The sequence below is a fragment of the Rhinopithecus roxellana genome, chromosome 2 (assembly GCF_007565055.1).
Source record: "Rhinopithecus roxellana isolate Shanxi Qingling chromosome 2, ASM756505v1, whole genome shotgun sequence".
NCBI lineage: Eukaryota > Metazoa > Chordata > Mammalia > Primates > Cercopithecidae > Rhinopithecus > Rhinopithecus roxellana.
In genome coordinates, this window is record NC_044550.1 from 95,794,328 (window position 1) to 95,802,172 (window position 7,845).

Consider the following 7,845-nt stretch of genomic DNA (forward strand, 5'->3'; position numbering starts at 1 on the left):
CCCGGCCTGTTTGCTCATTTAATCCTTACCACACTTTGTGAAGTAGGTACCATTATTATCCTCATTCACCTATGTGGAAGCTGAGGTGCAGGGGGCTAAGAAACCCTTCTGAGTCCAGGGTCACAAGCTAATAAGTGATAACTCTGGGGTTTGAACCCAGGTGGTCTGACTGCAAGGTCTGTTTTTTAATCCATATAATATACAGCTCCCTAAATGCTGTTTCTGAACCGAAGAGTAATGTGATCATCATTAGGTTTGAGAAAGACAATGTCGATGGCTTTGCAAAAACTTAGAGGATGAATTGGTTGACTCCATTTGGCAGTTCTTTTCCCTTGTTTTGTTGTGAAAAATTTCAAACACACAGAAGAGTCAAAAGAACAATATGATGAATACCTGTATACTCAGAACCTAGATTCGATTGTTAACATTTTGCCATATTTGTTTTATATACTTTTTTTTTTTTTTTTTTTTTTTTACCTCCTGAGCCAGTTGAGAGTAAATTTCAGGCTTTATGACTTGTCACTGCTAAATACTCCAGTATGTGTATCTTAAACATAAGAACAGTTTAGAACTTTATGCTAACATCCAAGTGAGAGGTAATGAGTGCCTCAGCTAGGGCTGCAGCAATTCAAAGAAGGGGGTGAAGTGGGAGAAGTGTGGATTACTCATTTGTCAGCTACTTTCAGATGATATTCTCTTAAGGTGGTTTTTCGTATATGATGATAAGGGCCTGGCACACTTTGCTTCATACTGGTCAATGTGAACCCTAAGAAGGAGCCTAATTTATAATGGGCTTAAGCAAAATATAACTTGGGTGTAAAGTTAGTGTCAAAATATAGGCACATACTCTACATTCTTGTCTGATAAAACTTACACTGATATTGATGCTTCTTTTTATTAACAAGAATAATGTATAATTTTCAGTTACTGGACACATATAATGTCTTGAGTATTGTTGTAGACACATTATACATATCAGTACCACTACTGATAATAATAATAAAGGGAGAATTCATTGTTAATTTTATTGCTTCAGAAATTTGGACCAGTCATCACCTTCTTTTAAATTTCGACACTTTTCGACCTGCTGGTAGAGAGAATTATCTTTTGTGTTTTCAGTTCAAATTAGACATCTCCTAAGTTTGAGCATATCCAGTGCCCATTACCACCCAGATGAATTAGCCTTGTTTGGAGAAATGGCTGATTCCAGATTTTGAGGAAGAAAAGTCTCGGTTTAGCCTGAAATATTTTATTGACTAGGTAACTATGAAAATGCTCAAATAATGATAGAGCTATCAAAAAACCAAGGAGCTGACTGAAAAGGACTCCTATTAACCTAATTAGGGATAATTTGAACTTCAAAATCAATAGTAATTATACTGAAATATAACAAATATAAACATTTCTTGATTCCAAAGTGATACTAGGAAGAAAGAAAGAGAGGGAGGAAGATAAAGGAGAAAAGAAAAGCTTTTCTTTAAAGCAGAATGCCAGCTAATAAGTACAGAAAGAATTATAGAATTAGAAAATCTGTTTTGCAAACTTCCTGGTATAATAATTGATTTAGGTGAGAACCATCTCTGAATGCTAAAAATCATTCAGAGGTTTTTAGCAAGATTGTTGAAGGATGGGGTATTCACACAGTTTTGAAAGATCACACCATGTATTATTTATTAATTATGATGTGATAGAGTATGCCTTTGCAATGGAGAGACCTGGTAGTTACCATTGTCCCCATTGCAACAATGGGTCAGGCTATTAGGTGCCTCCGGATGTGATGGAGTGGGAGGTACACAGCATAACCTAAGTGGAGTTCTTGCCAGAAATGTCTTGTCTAAATCCAATCATGAGGAAACTGTCAAATAAATTCAGGAGATGGAACATTCTGTAGAACAATTGGCTTGGACTTGTCAAAGGATTTGGTGTCAGGAAGATCAGAGGGTCACAATGGAAGACTAAAGAAATACAGCATCCAAATGTAATGTGTGAACTTGGCTGGATGCTGAATTTTAAACAGCTGTAAGAGACATTTTGAGGACAAGTGGGCAATTTGAGTATGGCTAAGATGTTTAATGATGTTATTGAATTCACTTTTTTTTTCCTTTTTAAGGAGTTGAATTTAACTTTCTGAAGTAATTGCTTAGGAAGAAATGCAGAGGAGTTCCACAGAAAAAGGTGATAACCAGAATGATACTCCATCAGCCAGATTTTTAAAATTCCTCCACTCTGAAATTTCTTTTTTGTCAGCTAAAACTATTTTCTGGGTCCGTTTCTTAGGTGAGCCTTGTTCACATTCGGCATCATACTCAATGCTGATTTTTATTATTTTGGTTTCATTTTCCTTTTTGCATCTTTATGTTTCTTCCGACAATCCATACGCAGGTTGTCTGTTCTGGCCTCCCAAGAGTTCCTGCTAATATTCCTTCCCGCTCCTCTCCAGAATAAATCAGAACCTGCTTGAAGTCCTTCATTATTCTTAGAGAAAAAGAAAAACCTCGTGGTCTCTTTCTCAGGTAATGATGCTTCTCCAGGACTGGACTTTCTGTGATCTGTTCCTTCAGTAACATCTTCCTCTTCGGAACTGCTGTCTTGGAAACATGGGTCTTTCTCGTCTCCAGAACCCGTCTGTTTCACCTCTGTGAGTCTCTTCCTTTATGTCTTTACTGTCTGAATCAAAAAAGGAGAACGTGAACCTGCTGGGCTGCTCAGCCCCACTGCTCAGAGCTGCAGGGTCCCGGATTTCCTCAGGTTTCTCTTTGCCACACTCCTCATTCCAGGGTGTGTCCTCTTCCTTTTCACTGGTGTATTTTGAAGTTTGAAATATTTCTTTCAGATCCATAGCAATGTTATGATACCTTTCTTTGGACACCTCAGGTAGCTTTTCAGCTTCCTCCCTTTTCTTTTTTTGTTTTTCTTTACTTCCTTTTGGTTTGTCGTGTCTTTTTCTTTCGTAAGTGGCACGGTCTTGCTTCGTTGGATCGTAATGTATGCTGTCCTTAAATTTCTTAGCAGCTACTGATTCTTTGTAGAATTGCTTAAGTTGACTTGCAAAACACTTTGTACAACATTCAGGGCTTTCTTTTCTTCTTCAGCGGGCTCTCTTCTTCCTAGTAGTTTTCTTTTCATTTAACTCTTTCTGTTCCTCTTCACTGTACTTTCTTGAAATCAAGAGTTCATGCAGAATCTGTCATCAGTGCCAAGGTGTGACTGTAAATCCATGAGCTTCTGTCCAGCTCTGCCCTCAAACTGAGGTTTAATTTTGAGCCTGTTACTGTTATCTTCAGAATCAGATTCCTCATCATCACTGCTATCAGGCAGCTTGCTTGATGTTTCACCCATAGACTCTTTCACCCATTCCTCTCCTGGACAGCTCTCCTCCTGAGTAGATGTCTCCTCTGTTTCACATTCACTGTCAGAACCGAAGATGATGTGCGTTAGCTTATCCTCTGGATGACCATCCACATTTGTCAGAGCATTGTGCCCCAGCTTCTTCTGCTCTTCTTTTGCTTTTTGCCTTGTTTCCAAGGCTGCCAAGTGCTTCTCATCATCTTCAGCGTGGTTATCCTTACCACTCAGATCAGAGGAATTACTAATAGAAAGTGAGAAATCAGTTTTGATTTCCTCGGTGTCCTTGGATAATACCTTTGGTGATTTCTCAAGAGACGTGAGGCTGCTCGAGTCAGACCTCTCTTCCTCTGAAGCTTCTGTCTTTGTGGCACTACGGCAACTGTCTTTGTCAAAGCTGATGTTGTGAGTCTTTGCGCTAAGACTTAAGGACTTCTTACCTTCTAATGGCAATAAACTAGAAATAGAATTCTTACTTCGCTTTTCAGAACTGCTAGTGGACACTGCCTTGCGATCCTGGCTCTCAAAAGTGTTCTTTTTTTTTTTTTGAGATGGAGTCTCACTCTGTCGCCCAGGCTGGAGTGCAGTGGTGCGACCTCAGCTCACTGCAAGCTCCGCCTCCCGGGTTCACGTCGTTCTCCTGCCTCAGCCTCCTGAGTAGCTGGGACTACAGGTGCCCACCACCACGCCGGGCTAATTTTTTTGTATTTTTAGTAGAGACGGGGTTTCACTGTTAGCCAGGTTAGTCTCGATCTCCTGACCTCGTGATCCCCCCTGCCTCGGCCTCCCAAAGTGCTGGGATTACAGTGTTCTGTCTTTTTTGAGGCTGAATATAGTTTGGGCCATTTGCCTTCTTTGCATGTTGGCATGGAGGCAGTTCACCCGATGAGCCATTAACATATGGGGACCCATCTTCCATGGATATGATACCAGGATCCACATGTTTCATGGAATTCTGATCTTTATTAATATTGTTAGGGGCAACACTGTCTTTCAATGATTTTTTTTTTTATTGACTCCTTTTCATATGAACAGCCTCCTCCCTTGAAAACCTGGAATTTTGGCTTTAAGTTGTTTTTCTTTGGTTTCTGTTTGCCGCAGGTGCTCTCCTCTCCTTCTAACAGGGAAGCCACAATGTCCTCAGGACAAATACACTCTCTGCGTCTGTGGAGGCCAGTGGGAGTGTTGGGGCTTTTGAAGCCTCTGTCAGACTTGCATTGTGTCATGGTTTCTGGTCCATCACTCTCAGTATTTTCATTTGGAACTTTCTGATCAGTGCCAGCCAATTGTTCCAAATCAGCTAAAGTAAGATTCACACGAAGGCAGTTTGTTTGTTTTTTTTTTTTGTAAATCATGGCATTATACTCCTTGTCTCCTTCAGAGTCAGCTAATTCTGATGCAGAATCAGCATCTTCACCGCTACTGCACTGAGAGGGAGATTTGCGATTAAGAGGCTTTAATCCATGACCGAGGGCTGACTACATTGCTTTTTCTTTTTTATACTTTAATACAGTGATCAGAAAGCTCACAGATTTCTCTATTTTTGAAGGAAGTTTTCTTGTCTGTAGATTTTTCCATTTGTGAAAATGCTGTACTGTTTTTGACCTTAGCAACATTTTTTTTCATCGCAATGATTTCATCTGTATCTCCTGAGTCAAACTCACAATCATTTCTAATAATATCATCACTGTCATGGTAAGAGACATTAGTTTTAATACCTAAACCTATTGAAGAATGCCATTTGTGAATTCCTGATTTGAAATCATCCCTTACAACTCCAAAGAGATCATTTTCAGATTCATTTATTGAGGGCTGTACAGTTCTCTATAAGTTTTCCTCTTTTGTAATCATCATTCTTAATTCATCTTCAGAATCAATATCATCATTAGAAATGCTATTTCTCTTCTTGGCAGTTTCCAAGCCAGAAGTCTTAAAAGGCAGATTTTTAAGTTTCTGAGTATCAGAAACAGGAACAGGAGGTGATTTAGAAGAAGTAATGCAATCACAAGTTCTTTTCTGTGCAGCCTGTTGCTGTGTTAAGGGTGGTCTCTCTATTACCCACCTGGGCCTTGGACTCATGGTCAGAGACCCAGTGGAACTCTCATCCCTCTGCACTTTTATCATCTTCTTGGGAGGGCTATGGAAGTCAGAGAAGTCTCCTCACCGTTTCTTACTCATAGGGTCATTCCCTCCTTCCAATTCCCAAGTCCAGCTGGATATAGGAACGGTGTTTGTGAAATCCTCCCCTATCTTCTTTAGGTTGTGGCAGGATTTTGAGGGATCATATTTCATAATTTTATATTTATGATAATTTTTAAGGTGAAGAACAAGTAACACTCTTCTGAATTTGCTCACAACCCAACTCTTATACTTTAGCACTTCTGTCCCTGGCACAGCTTTCATATGGAATTCCACTCCTCCTATCTTTTCTAACAAGTTGGTGTTACCTTTTGTTGGTTTTCCTTTCTTAGCTTTTGCTGCTTCTTTCTCTTGGGCCAATCTGTGCAAAAAGCTTTCTTTTGCTAGTTGAATTTGTAATGCTCCACCTTTCCATTTTGTTTTACTTAGAACAGACATACATTTTTTCAGGTCTGCTTCTGCTACACTGATGTTGATATATGCAAAGATTTTCTGTGGGTTTCCTTGGTCATCTTTCCCTGTGATGATGTCCACATCCGAAACCTCTGCAAATCTGCTGAACTGATTTTGTAGGTCTGTCCCAGAAATTTCCTGGCCAAGGCCACCCACATAAAGGTGCTTCATTTCTCTGTTCATTTTCATGAAGGCTGGGCATATACTTGGTGTGTTTTAGTGGGAAAAGTAATTTTCTCAGCCTTGTTTCTCCGAGAAGACCCAGAGACGTAAAGAGAGAGGCTTGGAAACTGCTTTGTGATTCTCATGCCCCAAACCCACTCCTCACCATGTCATCACCTACAGCCAGCACTGCTGCAGCCCCTGAGTTCACTTTTTAAAAGGCCTGGTAGGCCAGGCGTGGTGGCTCATGTGTGTAATCCCAGCACTTTTGGAGGCCGAGGCGGGTGGATCACCTGAGGTCAGGGGTCTGAGAGAAGCCTGACCAACGTGGTGAAGCCCCATTTCTACTAAAAACACAAAAATTAGCCAGGCGTGATCGTGGGCACCTGTAATCCCAGCTACTCAGGAGGCTGAGGCAGGAGAATTGCTTGAACCCAGGAGGCGGAGGTTGCAGTGAGCCGAGATTGCGCCATTGCACTCCAGCCTGAGCAATAAGAGTGAAACTCCATCCCAAACAAACAAACAAACAAAAGCCTGGTAATGGTGTTAGGTTGTGTGAGAGAATGTCCTTGTTTGTGAGAGCTATGTGCTAAAATATTTAGGGATAAACTGTCATGTTGTTTCCAATGTACTTTAGGATGGCTTGACAGTAAGAGGTGTGTGTAGGTTCCTGTATTAGTCCTTTTGGGATGTTATACCAAAATACCATAGACTGGAGTGCTTATAAACAGCAGAAATCTATTTCTCATAGTTCAAGAGTCTGGGAAGTCCAAGATCAAGGCACCAGCAGATTTGGTGTCTGGTGAGAACCTACTTTCTGGTTCATAGATGCCACCTTTTCACTGTGTCCCCATGAGGTAAAAGAGATGAAGGGTTTTTTTCAGACCTCTTTTATAAGGGCAATAATTCCATTCATGTGGGTTCTACCTCCCCAAAGTTCTAACTACTAATATCATCATGCTGGGGGTTAGATATTTCAACATATGAATTTTGGGGGGACACAAACATTCCGACTATAGCAATACCTATATAGAGAGATGAAGCAAGAGCCACAAGATTATTAACAGTTGGTGTGTATAGGCAAGTGTATACCAATATTCACTAGACATTTCTTTAATGTTTGTGTAGATTTGAAATTTTTCAAAATAAGAAAAATAGTATCTATGGGAATCAAGAGAAAATATTTTTCCCTCCACTTTTTATGCCTGTTGTCCTCTACACTTAGTAATTATTTCATGACATGAAAGCCCTGCTTTGATTTGTTAATTTTGTCTGACATATGGAGTTTAGTTCTGAGGACTTACCCTATGTCTTAGACTCACCCTATGTCTCTGCAGGTGATCAGGATGTTGTAGAAACAGTGAATTTAGATTTCTTGGACGCATTTTCTTTTGGGACTCTTCTTTGATTAATATGTGAAGTGACAGCAAGGGACCTTGTGAAGGTCTTGGTTCTTGTTATTCCCTGCAGCTGCAAGAGTGGGTTCCAGAAGGCCAGTGAAGAAATGCGGTAAATACATGGTACATTCCTTATGGTTCAGCAGAAGGCTTGAAAGATCCCTGGAACGATTTGGAAAGAAATACCTTGAGACTTTTTACATGCAAGTCTGCAAAAGCCATCATGTCAGTGCATTTTATAGCATTTTGTCTGCCTCCTTTCAGTGACAGATGTTGGAAGTCTTGGCATGGTAGTCATGCATTTTGAACTACCTGCATGGAGCATCTTGAGTTCCACATAAGAAAAGAT

At 40.3% G+C, this 7,845-nt stretch overlaps 1 pseudogene; it reads right to left on the bottom strand.

The window, feature by feature from the left end:
* Positions 1-2,322: 2,322 nt before the first annotated feature.
* Positions 2,323-6,126, bottom strand: LOC104663420 (annotated as a pseudogene).
* Between the last annotated feature and the right edge of the window lie 1,719 nt (positions 6,127-7,845).